Source organism: Geotrypetes seraphini, chromosome 19 (assembly GCF_902459505.1).
Source record: "Geotrypetes seraphini chromosome 19, aGeoSer1.1, whole genome shotgun sequence".
Classification (NCBI taxonomy): domain Eukaryota; kingdom Metazoa; phylum Chordata; class Amphibia; order Gymnophiona; family Dermophiidae; genus Geotrypetes; species Geotrypetes seraphini.
Window position 1 is genome coordinate 12120316 of NC_047102.1, and position 13851 is coordinate 12134166.

A 13851-nucleotide genomic window follows, 5' to 3' on the forward strand; every position below is an offset into this window, starting at 1 on the left:
GAGAGAGAATGAGAGATTTACGATTCATATCCTTAGCAGCATTACAGAAATATTATGGTGGAGGCTCAGGTTTGTTGAAACCATTTGGGGGCTAAGATGCACCACTTCTTTAAACTTTGAGAAACCTCTTAATTGATTTTGAATTATTAACACTGTACTATCCAGGATCAAACCTTTCATTCTTATAAGAATGCTTGAAATAAGTTCCTATATTTACAATATGCCCCCCCTCCCCCCTTTTAAAGCTTTTAAACAAATGCATGTGCTTCTGACTAAAAGAGGAAAAGTCAATGAATATGCACCCTAGGGCAGGGGTAGGGAACTCCAGTCCTCGAAAGCCGTATTCCAGTCGGGTTTTCAGGATTTCCCCAATGCATATTAATTGGGGAAATCCTGAAAACCTGACTGGAATACGGCTCTCGAGGACCGGACTTCCCTACCCCTGCCCTAGAGGGTCCTTTTACTAAGGTATGCTAAATGCTAATGTGTGGCAATGCATCCATAGGATGTAATAATAATAATAATAACTTTATTTTTATATACCGCCATTCCACAAACAGTTCTGAGCGGTTTACAAGGGAAGAGACGGTATACAGACAGCGACTTTACAGAGTTTAGTCAGGTTTATCTGGAAGTGTTTTGGAAGTACATCAGGTCGAAGTGGGGTCAGAGAAATTTGTCAAAGAGATCAGTTTGGATTGACTTCCTAAACGTTTGAGATGAAGTCGGTTAAACATTTGCTCCATTTGCCTGCTTGGAACGATAGTGTTCCGTCGAGGTATCTCTTGCAGGTGCAGCCCTTTAGGGGTGGAAAAGCGAACAAGTAGGTACTGCGTGAATTAGTTGCGCCTGGGGAATTCGAATTGGTTGGGGGGGGGATGAACCTGTCATGGTTTTGAAGCCAAGGCAAGCAAACTTAAAAATGACCCTTGCTTCCACTGGCAGGTTTTTTGTAACATGGGCTTACGTGCTCTGATTTCTTGAGGCCATAAATGAGACGGGCCGCAGCATTTTGGACGACTCTCAGTCGTTTGACGGTTTTCTCGAGAGATCCCAAGCATATAACATTGCATTCGCACGTGTTAGCATTCAGCGCGCACTAAGACGCACTAGCACGCTTTAGCAAAAGGACTTAAACTTATGCCAGAAAGAAATAGCATCAATGAAAATTCCCTGTCCTCTACCATATTCTTAATAAAAGAAAACTGAAGTAAGACGAAGCGTTTAGACTACATGGGCTGATTTTATAACAATGTCTAAGTGAGGAGTCCTAAAGGATGTCTATTTTAAGCTTATTTTACAGAGCAGCCTGTGCGCTTAGGTACCCTGAACCAGCCCCAGTAGCATTTCAATACTGGTGCACAAATTTACATCTGCTCCAAAGATGGTGCAAAAGCATGCATGTACGCTATCTGCGTTCTTGCATTATTTTATAAAATGCAAAGAAACATCACAACTCCATTCTCGGGAATTTCTATACATAGTACATGTCATCATGTTAGTGAATGTATATGACAGGGAATTTTATTAAAGGCCTTTGCATGCAGAAAAATATTTATATAATTAATCCTTAGTATTATTATTATTATTATTATGCTCTTGTATACCGCCATACCCAAAGAGTTCTAGGCGGTTCACATCAATTAAATTAGGATCCGATCTGAACACGGATTTACAACATTTTGTCGGAATTATAAGCAACGAGGAAGGAAGTGTTGGGGTTTTAGCAGAAGTTTAACAGAGTTGGATTGGAAGGAACGAGGGAGGGAGAAGGGAACCAAGGGAAGGGAGCGGGAGAGAAAGGAGGGGGTGGGGCGGGAGATGGTTTATAGTAGAAATGGTCGCTCTGAAGCAGCAATAAGCATTACATTTTATCTTAGCACTGAAGAATCAACAATTAGCATGACTGCTCACTAGTTATAAATTTAGGTTAACAAAAGTAGATTATTTTACATGCTCATATAGATATTTATAAGATTGCATGTGAGTATACATGCTTAAAATACATGCATTTAAACTGGCGTTATTTCTACGGTGCTTTACTATTCTTCTTTCAAGTTCAATGACTGGTTAGACTGTATGTTCACAGTATTTTGAAAACACTTCTTTTTTGTCTTTTCATGAGACCTCAGAACCACCACTCCTCCGTCCCACCAAGGTCTCGCAACACTAATTGATATGAGGTGGATGGCTGCGATAGTGGGTAGACCCCTGACGAAACTTCAGTGAAACATGTCGGGTCTTACCGCAGAGTCCGTATGAAAAGCAAGATTTCACCATTACTAAGTTAAGTGATAATAACAATACGTTAAGAAATGCATGATGTTTAAATTTTTAAGAGATCGGTGAGGATTTCACTGCTTGTATCTCCCCGTGTTTACACCTTGGTGGGACGGAGGAGTGGTGGTTCTGAGGTCTCATGAAAAGACAAAAAAGAAGTGTTTTCAAAATACTGTGAACATACAGTCTGCAGCAAAAGAGAAGAAAATATGGACCGAAGCACAGGGAAAAGAAAGGAGGACAGCAAAATACCAGGATCTAAAGTGCATATATGCTAATGCAAGGAGCCTAAGAAACAAAATGGGGGAACTAGAAGCCTTGGCCAACGCAGAAGACATCGACATCATTGGAATCTCTGAAACATGGTGGAATGAGGAAAGCAAATGGGATACAGCACTACCGGGATACAAGCTCTATCGCCAGGACAGAACAGGACAAAAAGGAGGTGGAATAGCCCTATACATAAAAGAAGGCATACAATCCACACAAATGGACACAGCAGAGACAGCCAGCAAGCCGGAATCTCTATGGGTTAAAATACCGGGAAGGAAAGGGCCTGAAATAAAGCATCGGGGCTGTTACCACAGCAATCAACAATAATCTTAGCACACTATGTAGAATCCCTTTTATGGAATAGGAACATTTGTAAATTGTAGTGTGTATTATAATAATGTTGCAAATAGGTAGAGAAAACCAGATATATTAAACTTTATTTTCATTTGGAATTCTGATACCTCTTCCTAATTGTGAACCCCTGTTATTAAAATTGTGGGGATTAATATACAGATCATTACATCTGATACATTTGTGAGGAGTATCTGTTTGAGAATCCCACTGGTGTAGATAACAGTGGTACACTGAAGCAGGTACAAAATATAGGGTGCCCTGGTCAAACTTTTGTGGATGCCCCTTCTTTCACAGTCTAGCCCCATCCTCCAGTCCAACCCACTCTCCCCCTGCCCATCCCCCTGAACAGTGCAGTTCACTTACTTTCCAAAGATAAAAAGCAGCATAAAGACGCAGAACTACTGGAGAATTTGATTAAATCAGTTAGCTTAGCGGGGTTTAAAAAAAAAGTTTGGATAAATTTCCTAAAAAAGAAGTCCGTAGGCCATTATTGAGATAGCTTGGGGAAATCCACTGCTTATTCCTAGGATAAGCCGCATAAAATCTGTTTTACTACTTGAAATCTAGCTAGGTATTTGGGACCTGGGTTGGTCACTGTTGGAAAGCAGGATACTGGGTTTGATGGACCTTCGGTCTGTCCCAGTATGGCAATTCTTATGGTCTGCACCATTGTTAGTTCTCTGCTGGACCTGCCCTTCAGAAACAGGAAGTGATATTAGAAGGGAAAAGACTGGTAGAGCCATCAGTGTATGGACTGATGGCAGCTCCAAGTCTCTGTGCTGCTTTTAATCCCTGGGAAGCAGCTGTACTGGGAAAGGGAAGATGCAGGACAAGAACAGATTCTGTACTCAGGGTCAATGTTACTTATAGAATCCCTGTTAAGCTGGGCTCAGGACAGCTGCCCCTTTTGTCCACAGGTAAAAGAGTGTCTTACATCAGAAAGTAAGAATGATTATGTCATCCTCACACCTACTTTCTTCCATTGGCCTAACTCCATGACTAAAATAATGCAAGCTATGAACTACATGCATGCCTACAAATGGAAAGAAAGGTTAATAATCGAAAGGCTTAAAAAGCTTTTTTTATTGGCCTCTGTTAGTTTACATTAGAAGCTGATAATAAACATGATCTTCCTTAAAACATTACTGAACATTTAGAAGTGCTACATGAACGATGACAAAAGCACACTACACCTGTACAGCAAAAATGACTCACCCGACTGGAAGGTTTTCCAGTCAGTTCTCCAGTTCCCCCCTGCAACAACAGACAAAAATAGTGTTAAAACAGAGAATAATCTGGGTTATAAATATATATTTAAAAAATGTTGGCCTATCAGACTTGCACTTTATATATTCTGTGAGAGGTTTTCTCCTTATTTTTCCTTTTCTGGAAAAAAAAAATAAAAATCTCTGACTAAACTATAAAAACAAAACTTGCCAAAATCAGTTAAGTTACTAACATCTATATAGCAAACATAACACTGAAATCTTAGTGGAAATGTCAAAGCGTGACTTTTCCCTCTTTATAAAATAGTTGTATAGACAGAAAATACATTATTATTAATTTAACTCATCAAATGAGTGACCTTTTCTTATGGATTACAGATAAAATAATAATGAAATGACAAAGAATAGCAAAACAGCCCAATATTCAGAAAATCTAGGCATCTAACTTTAAGAGGTAGGTGTCTATAATTGATTCTTTAAACATTTTCCTGCGCTTGGAATCTAAATTTAGGTCCCTTCATCCATAAAGCATCTAAATTTAGGAAACTAATAAGGGGATAAGGACAGGTCGTTTGGGGAGGGTAAATGAGTTAGAAACTCAGTGCTGAATTCTGAAGCTGGTTTCTAAATGAGGAACTTAAACTTAGCAGAGTGTGTGGTGCAGTGGTTAAAGCTACAGCCTCAGCACCCTGAGATTGTGGGTTCAAATCCCACATTGCTCCTTGTGACCCTGGGCGAGTCCCCCATTGCCCCAGGTACATTAGAAAGATTGTGAGCCTACCAGGACAGATAGGGACAAATGCTTGGGTACCTGAATATAAACCACTTAAGTTATAAGTGGTATATACTTGAATAAATAAACCGGGGGTCCCAGTTTATATTTGGGCCAGCATCCAGCGCACACCTGCCCCCCTCCCAGACTTATTGCAGGCCTTCACCGGGTCGCCAGGCTCTGCACCCTGTCCCCCCCCTTCCTGCCCTATCCATCTTATCTCCTCTGCCGCTGGAATCCCTGGTGGTCCAGAGGTGTAGCGGGCACGAGCAAGCTTTCCAGGGCTCCTGCCCCACTGCTAACCCGGTCAGTTGCTGCTGCAAGTTCCAGCTTCAGCCACTGAGCGGTACCGAATGGGAGCGCACTCTGGCACTGCTGCTTGGCACTGAGTGGCTTCCTGAATGACTCCCATGAATTCTCCCGCTCAGCGGGCTGAAGTCGGAACTCACTTGTTGGTGAAGTCCTCTCACTGTGCTCCCCTAGCTTTTGGCTTACTGAGCATGTGCAGGATGCCCGATACTGGAGCCCCTCCCCTCAAACTATCAGTTTTGTCTCTAGCAATATAACAAGTCGAGACGAGGGGACGGTGGGCGGGCGAGTGTGGTTGCATTTCCCTGCTGTTTACAGCGAACACCTAAGCAACTTTGCTTTCTCTGGAGACAAGTGGGGGACACGCAGGCACACTTGTTGGTGGGTCCCAAGCTGAAAAAGCAGACGGGCAGTGGGTGTAAAATTAAATTGCAAATAAATTACATAAGACGGATTGTTCAAAACAAACGTCTTGTGCTAAGCTTTGGTCTAAATAACAGTGCTTTGCAAACGTATGCACCGAAGACCAGGATGCTGCTCTGCAGATATGTTGAATTGGGACTGATTTCAAGTTTGCTATTGAAGCAGCTGTAGCTCACAGTTTATGTGTCCCAATTGAACTAGGAGGCTGTATATGAGCTCTTGGGTAACAAAAGTGGATGCAGCGTGTAATCCATGATGATATAGCTCTTTTAGGCCACAGGTAGCTGGATTGCAGGACATGAATAGGTGGCTTGATTTGTGGAATTGAAAAGTCTCCTTCAGGTATAAAAGAAGTGCTCTTCTGCAATCTAATGGTATGAAGGGACTCTTCTGCTTCATAGGAGTGAGGAGGTAGAAAGAACAATGGCAAAGTGATGGTTTGATTAAGGTGGAATTCTGAAACCACCTTGGGAAGAAATGTAGGATGAGTCCGTAATTGCACTTTATTTGGGAAAAAAATGTAAATAAGGATAATACGCGACTAAAGTTTGAAGCTCACTAACTCTCCTAGCTGATGTGAGTGCTGTAAGAAAGGCTGTTTTCCAGGAAAGAAAGGTGAGAGATGCAGATCCCAGAGGCTGAAAAGGGTTTTTCATCTATTATGCCAAGACTACATTGAGGTCCCCAGGATGGAGGAGGGTCCCTCAGTGGAGATCTAATTGTTAAGACCTCTCCTAAAGCAAGAAATAAGAGGGTTCTGTGAAAGTGGTTTACCATGCACCATTAGAAACATAGAAAGATGACGGCAGAAAAGGGCTATAGCCCATCAAGTCTGCCCACTCCACTGTCCCACCCCATTAAGTCAGAGTGCTGCTCGACCCACGTAGAGATCCCACGTGGATGTCCCATTTATTCTTAAAGTAGTTTGTTCCAGTGATCCACCACCCTTTCTGTAAAGAAATACTTCCTGGTGTCACCACCAAATCTCCTTCCTCTGAGTTTGAGCGGGTGCCCCCTTGTGACTGAAGGGTGGTGAGTGGTATGCTGAAATGGCTGACAAATGAAATCTTAAAGAGTTTGTCTTTAGGCCGGAGATAGGCTCTTGCAGATATTGTGTTTAAAAGTGCTCCAATGAACATGAGGGAATGAACTGGAGTTAGCTTGGACTTCTCAAAGTTGATTATGAAACCCAGTATTTGAAATATGTGCATTGCGGTTTGAATGGTGAGTAGCAGATGGTCCTTGGAATGGGCTACCAACAGCCAATTGTCTAGGTAAGGGAAAACTATATGGTGCTGTTTTCACAAATGCGCCACTACCACAGCCAGGCACTTTGTACTGGAAATGTATGTTGAGAAACTTGAAGCTGATGAAAGGCCAAAGGATAGGACTTTGTACTGGAAATATATGTTGAGAAACTTGAAGCTTAGAAAGTGCCAGTGGGAAGGATGAATGGAAATGTGAGTGTATGCATTCTTGAGGTCTAGGGTGGCTAACCAATTGTGTTGTTTCAGTAAGGGAAGAATTGTTGGAAGGGTTATCCTTCTGAACTTTTCCTTCTTGAGGCAGGCGTTGAGAGATATGCGATTGAGGATCGGGAAGAGACCTTGCGTCTTCTTGGGATTAGGAAAAATTTTGAATAAAACCCTGATTTATTTGAAGAAGTGGTAACCTTTCTATAGCAATGTTCTGAAGAAGAAGAAATAACTCTGCTGCAAGTTGAGGAATGTGCTGATGAGACATAGTGGACGGTGGTGGTGTCTGAGAGGGTAGGATATAGGGGAGGAAAATTAGTAAATACCCTTGAGAAATCATACTGAGGCTCCATTGATCTGTTGTGATGTCCTTCCAAGCTGAAAAGAACTGGGTTAGCCACGAACTGGGTTAGCCATCCTCCCATAGGCAGAGGGTCAAAAACTAGGCGAAGGCTTAAGTGCAGGCAGTGGAAATACAGAGGACTGCTTATGGTCTCTAGAATGTTGTTTTGGTGCATAAGAAGAAGACTGTGATCATTGTGTGTTGGTTCTAGTATAAGGCGTGAACCATTGCCTAGGATAATATTGTTGAAAGAATTGTTGATGGTAAGCTCTACGATAAGAAAAAGCAGAGGCTTGGCAACAAAACTGCCGGGAGTGATCCACAGTTGATTTTAATTAAGTGGCAAGTAGACTCCTGAAGTGTTACACAAAGATTTGGAATGTCCTCAAGAGAAGCAGTGTCAAGTGGTTGAAGGATTGAATGTTGAAAATGCAGGATTTGAAGCTGATGAGCCATAATCCTAGAAGAAAGCACAGAGACCTGATATACCTTGTGGTCGGCGGAATCCAGCAGACAACAATCTTTTCCTGGGGGAGCATTCGCAGGAAATTTTGATGTTTTTGATTTTTTAATAGCTGATTCTGAGACCATGGAATGGTGAGGGAGTTGAAGCAAGTCATGACCAGGTGCCTCTTTCACCTTGTATTTTAATTCAAGTCTCTTAGAAGCTGTGGAGACTGATAGGGATTTTTGCCAGTTAGCCAGTTGTAGGTCTTGTAATATCTGATGTACTGGCAATGAAATTATTTCCTTTGATGGAGTTTTACAGGACTGAAAGATAGCCTGAAAATCCTTACTGCCAGTGGGCACAGTGGCCTGATGAACATTCAGAAGAGCAGAAACCTTTTGTAAGAACTCAGGATAAGAAAACTTCTCTGTTGGGACAGGCTGCAAAAGAGGTAAAGAAGGTTGGTCAAGGTTTGATACAAGGACATCATCATGATCTGACCAATCTTTAGGAGAATCTTCCTGCGCTGAAGATGAACAGATGGCAGTGCAAGAACCTCAATCCATGCTCTGAGGAATACCAACAGAGTTTGATAAAACAGGACTGTCTCATGAAAGTTGTTCCACACAAGCTGTGCTTCAAGGAGAGGAATAGAAGGAGAAGAAGGCACTATCCTGCATAAACTTTTGTAAAAGATTGAAAATATTAGAAAGTGACTGAATAAGACTCAGAACCCTGAAAAGAAGATTCTGGAGATAAAACAGGCAGAGCAAGATGTTTAGCTAGTACCTGGTTGTGGTCCAAAGGAGCTGGAGAGGCAACCCGTTTAGTCTTAGCATGGGTTTTTGCCGATTTTGACGTGGTTTTCAAAGTTGCAGCCAAATCTTTCAGCATGGAGCTGGGAGAGGACTGTAAGGCAGAAACTGAGCCCCCGGGAGCCTTCTCAGAACATCCACTGTTAACAGTGGCATCCCTGTGTCTTTCTGTGAGGGAAGTGCTGCTAAAGTTGCCGCTGGTTGGGAGGGAGTATCACCTCTCTGGATAGGCTTCTTTTTATGTCCTGCCACAACTGCCAGTTTTTTCTTCTTTGATGGCGTCGGCAGTGCTGAGCTTCCCTCCCTTGGCGGTACCGAGATGGGGCCCTGGGAGGGAGCAAGCTGAGAGGATGGCAGCCTCGACACCTTCGTTACAGTTCCGGCGCGAAGGGAGAGAGAGCTGCTGTCAGCCTCGAAGTAAAAAAGATGTTTTTGCAATCTTAAAGCCCGCAGTATTTAGGTGGTTTTTAAATCCGTATAAATTGTATGTCGATATATATATATTTTTTTCTGTGTGAGACTTTCTTCACTCTCTCTTCTTTTTTTTTTTTTTTTTTTAAATTAACAGAAAGAACTAATGCCCTAATGGCTAGAAAGGCTTTTGGCTTTCTTTTTCTTTCTTTCTTTTTTTTTTCTGAGGAAATAGAGGGGAGAGCTGTCACTATACAGGAGCGGTTGAAGAAAAAACTGACAGGATGAGGGGAGGCGCTCCAGGTGTAGGGCATCCTGCACATGCTCAGTATGCCAAAAGCTTACAATAGCTAGGGGAGAGCACCGACACACAAGCTCAGTCAGAGGACTTCACCAACAAGTACGTCTGCATATCCCGCTTGTCTCTGGAGAAACACATACACACATTCTTACCATAAACAAATCTTCTCAAACAAAGCAGTGACACATCACCGAGATTATTCTAGCATTGTTGCACATCTAATTGCATTTCTTGCTATCTGTCATGCCATTACCACAGCTAACTTTACCCTCCCAAATCTCTTGAGGAATGTTCTCAACCGTTACTGGAGAGGTTTTTCACCCGACAGTGTCTTAAAGTCTTCAGTTAACACGCATTAGGTGCAAAACCTTAGTGTACTTTAGCAAACAGGCCTCTATGGTTTCTTTCACCTACATTTGTGTTCAAGTCACAGCTTTCAAGTCTGGGCTCTTCACCCGCCATAGTAAACAGTTAATTTCTAACATTACACACATCACCCATGGCAACGAGCTGCAATGTCATCAACACTATGAAGACTGCAGTATCAAGATTGAGGAAATGTTAAAAATGCTAACAAAGCATACTACGGAAAACAGCTGAAAGTGACAGTGTTTCGGGGCCTTCCTTAATGCTTCAGCCTTTGACCATAATGCAAAGCTGTAGATCTATGACATCACTTCCAGTGGTTTTGAAGTGACTTTAAAGCAGGGTCAGAGAAAGGGAAGGCAGACTGTGACCCTGATTCTATAAAGTCCGGCTAACTTGGTTGATCAGTAGACTTAATTGGTGCCAATAGTGGCACACAACACCTCACAATTGGTTTTAATTGGACTTAATTGAAAGTTAGGCACCTAATTCAGAAACCTTAGAAACATAGAAAGATGACGGCAGAAAAGGGCTATAGCCCATCAAGTCTGCCCACTCTACTGACCCACCCCGATAAGTCTAGATGCTAGTGATTCGTCCTACGTAGGGATCCCACGTACATGTCCCATTTACTTTTAAAGTCAAGCACGCCGGTGGCCTCGACCACCTGCACCGGAAGCTTATTCCTTGATTTCTATAAAAAGTAGGCACCTAACCCAAAGCACCTTAGGTGACTCTAAGCGTGATTCTATAATGGGCACTTAAGTTTTATAGAATAGGGCCTATATGACAGAGAGGGAAAACAAGATGAAAAATTTGAAACATAAATGGATTTCTACATTAAGTACAAGATAATAGGACTCATTTTCAAAGCACTTAGCCCTAGATTCACTAACAACAGCAACTCAATCGCTGTTGACCGATTCTCTGAGCGATTTTCCAACAGCAATTGATTCACTATTAAGTTCTCATGCAAATGATTTGCACGGAGGCAGAGGGTCCCCTTAGAAAGAAGATATCATCTTCCACCTCGATACGTCCTGTGATGTATTTAAATGTCTCAATCATGTCTCCCCCTCCCCTCACCAATGCACTAACCACTGGGCTATTCCTTTACAAAGAATGAAAAAAAAAAAGAAAAAGTTTGCTCTAAAATCAATATAATCGATTATATTCTACTTACCTATCAAAACAGAAGGGCACAAATTAAGCCATCACCTAACCATGTAAAAATCCTGAAAGTGGATTTCTTTTCCTCAAGTTTCTTCAACAGAGCAGAAGGAAGTCCCATTAGGCACCCTTTTTATGACTGGCATCTTAAAAATATCATCATCTGCTCACTATTTCCATGGAAACCAAGTAAGGGAAAGCTAACTTAAATGAAGAACGACTAAAAGAATTATCATGGGAAGGCCTTCTCTGCAACTAGTTTTTAGCTAGAGTTATTAACCTGCGTAATGCAGTTATCGCACATTATTTTAATGTATGTGTGCATTGCACAAAATGGGACTCTCATTAAAATAATGTGTTGACTGCATTATATGTTAGTAATTCTAGCTAAAACCTTGTTGCAGAGAATGCCTTCCCAAGATTATTCTCTTAGCTTAATCAATGGGTCTGATAGTCCAAAAACACCTACATTTCTGTTCAAGTCACAGCTTCCAAGACTGTGTTCTTCACCCGCCATAGTAAACAGTTAATTTCCAACATTGCACTCCTCCTAAATTTGTGAAATATTTTTAGTCAAATGTAAGGAACCTAAGTTTTCAGCTGAAAATTCATTTTTAATTTAGGAACTTAATAGTTATGGCATAAATATTCAGCTAAATTAACTACCGTGAAGTGGATAAATGTAAATAATTACTGTAAACTATCCTGCTCCGCTTAATCAACTGAGAGTAACGCCCAAAACGGAAGAAAAAGCCTCAGGTTTGCTTAGGCAGGGCATACGTGCTCAAGTCTCCTCCACCCACATCACTGGCTGAAAAAACTTCCGTAAAGACTCAACTAGAGAATGACACGGTGACAAAATTCATCACCGTTCCCGTCCCCGCGGATAACCGCGGGAAACCATCTTCATGTCATTCTTTAAGGAGAGAGGGAAGAATCAGAGTATGAATGGCCACAACCACTGACCCGCAAGCTTTGCTTTGAAGAATGCTGAGATTGAGCAGCAACATTCCAGAGCAGATATTGTGATGTCATAATGCCTCATTCCACCAGTGTCTAAGAGCCAATCACATCAGTGATGTCACAATGGCTTCATTATCCTTGGCTCACATAAGAATCAGAGTATGAATGGCCACAACCACTGACCCAGAAGCTTTGCTTTGAAGAATGCTGGTGTAGAAGGACTGAGGTTGCAATAGACACTACAGAATGACAGTCTCTGGCATCCAGAGCAGATATTGTGATGTCATAATGCCTCATTCCACCAGTGCCTAAGAGCCAATCACATCAGTGATGTCACAATAGCTTCATTATCCTTGGCTCACATAAGAATCAGAGTATGAATGGCCACAACCACTGACCCGCAAGCTTTGCTTTAAAGAATGCTGGTGTAGAAGGACCGAGGTTGAAATAGACACTAGAAAATGACATGGGATTATTTCCCGCGGTTATCCGCAGGGACAGGAACGGTGACAAATTTTGTCACCGTGTCATTCTCTAGACTCTACCCTTGTGGCTAGGCTGGTTTTCAATGTGGGACCAAAATCGCTTAAATAGAAATGTTGCCAAATGTGTTGAAGTATTAACGGGATGTCTCTTTACAAGCCAACGTTTCACGGTTTACTACCGCTTCTTCAGGGCTTTCCGACTCCCCACTTCTTCATACAACTTTGTGCTGCTTACTTATACGATCTCTACAGTCTGAAGATGAAGCTCTGCCCACCTGAACAGTAAGCGAGCTTCCAGGCTCAGCTGTACGCTCTTGGTGCCTCCCTGGTGATTGACATACACCATTGCTGTAGCATTGGCCAAGAAGACACAAACCGCTTCTCCCTCCAGAATCTTCTGCCATCTCTACAATGCCAGCTGAATGGCTCAAAGTTCTAATCTGTTGATCAACCACTTCCTTTGGGAGGCCGACCAATGCCCCTGGATCAGGTGTCCATTGCAGTGAGACCCCAGCCGAACAGGCTGGCATCCATCATCACAATTTTCCATGAGACTATTTGGAGGGGCATGCCCCTTGACAACGCCTGTGGGTGGAGCCAGCAGTCCATATTAGTCAGGCTTCCGGTATCCATGGCAGAGGTGATAGCAATGAGTTCTGATAGCAATGAGAAAAGTTATCAAACATCATCTGGAGAGGATGCATGTGAGCCTTCGCCCAGTGGCCCACATCTATCGTGACTGCCATGGAGTCTAGCACTTGGAGGTAGTGCCATGTGGATGGAGCATGTTTAGCTAACAAACTCATTATTTGACTGCAAAGCTTCTGTCTGTATGCCTCTGGTAGATAGACATGATTTCTGCCGTGTTGAAAAGGCAACCAGGTATTCCAGAGATTGGGATAGAACCAGTTGTCTCTTTCAGAAATTCACTATCCAATCCAGGCTTTTCAAGACCCAGACCATGTGACTCATCACTTGTTCTCCTTCTGGGAATGACAGAACACTAATCAGCCAGTTGTCCAGGCATGGATGAACCCGTGAGACCACCTTGCGCAGATGGGCAGCTTCCACCATCATCACCTTGGTAAATGTGCGAGATGCAATTGCCAGCTCAAAAAGAAGGGCTGAGAACTGGTAATGGTTTTCCAGGACATTAAATCTCAGGAACTTTCTGTGGTCTGGAAATATGGGAATGTGTAGGTAGGCCTCTGTCAAATCCAGAGAGGCCTGAAATTCCCCCAGCACTGCAACCACTATGACTGACTGTACTGTCTCCTTGCGAAAGAATGGGTCTCCAATTGTCTGAGCCTTTTTTGGGAATGACGAAGTATATGGAGTAACTGCCCCAGCCAGAATCTTTGGGTGGCACAGACTCTATGGCCTGAATATCTAACTGCATCTGAACTGTAGCCATGACCTTGCTTGCTTTCTCTGGTT

General features: G+C 42.5%; 1 protein-coding gene across 7 annotated transcripts in view; it reads right to left on the minus strand.

Annotated features, from left to right (window-relative positions):
* The window catches only part of PHF21A (PHD finger protein 21A), a 141129-nt gene that overhangs the window by 83225 nt on the left and 44053 nt on the right, over positions 1 to 13851 (minus strand). For all 7 annotated transcript variants that reach the window (XM_033928016.1, XM_033928014.1, XM_033928012.1 and 4 more), the window contains exon 2: positions 4123 to 4161. The gene's annotated coding sequence lies outside the window, so the exon portion shown is untranslated. The remainder of the gene's footprint in view (positions 1 to 4122; positions 4162 to 13851) is intronic.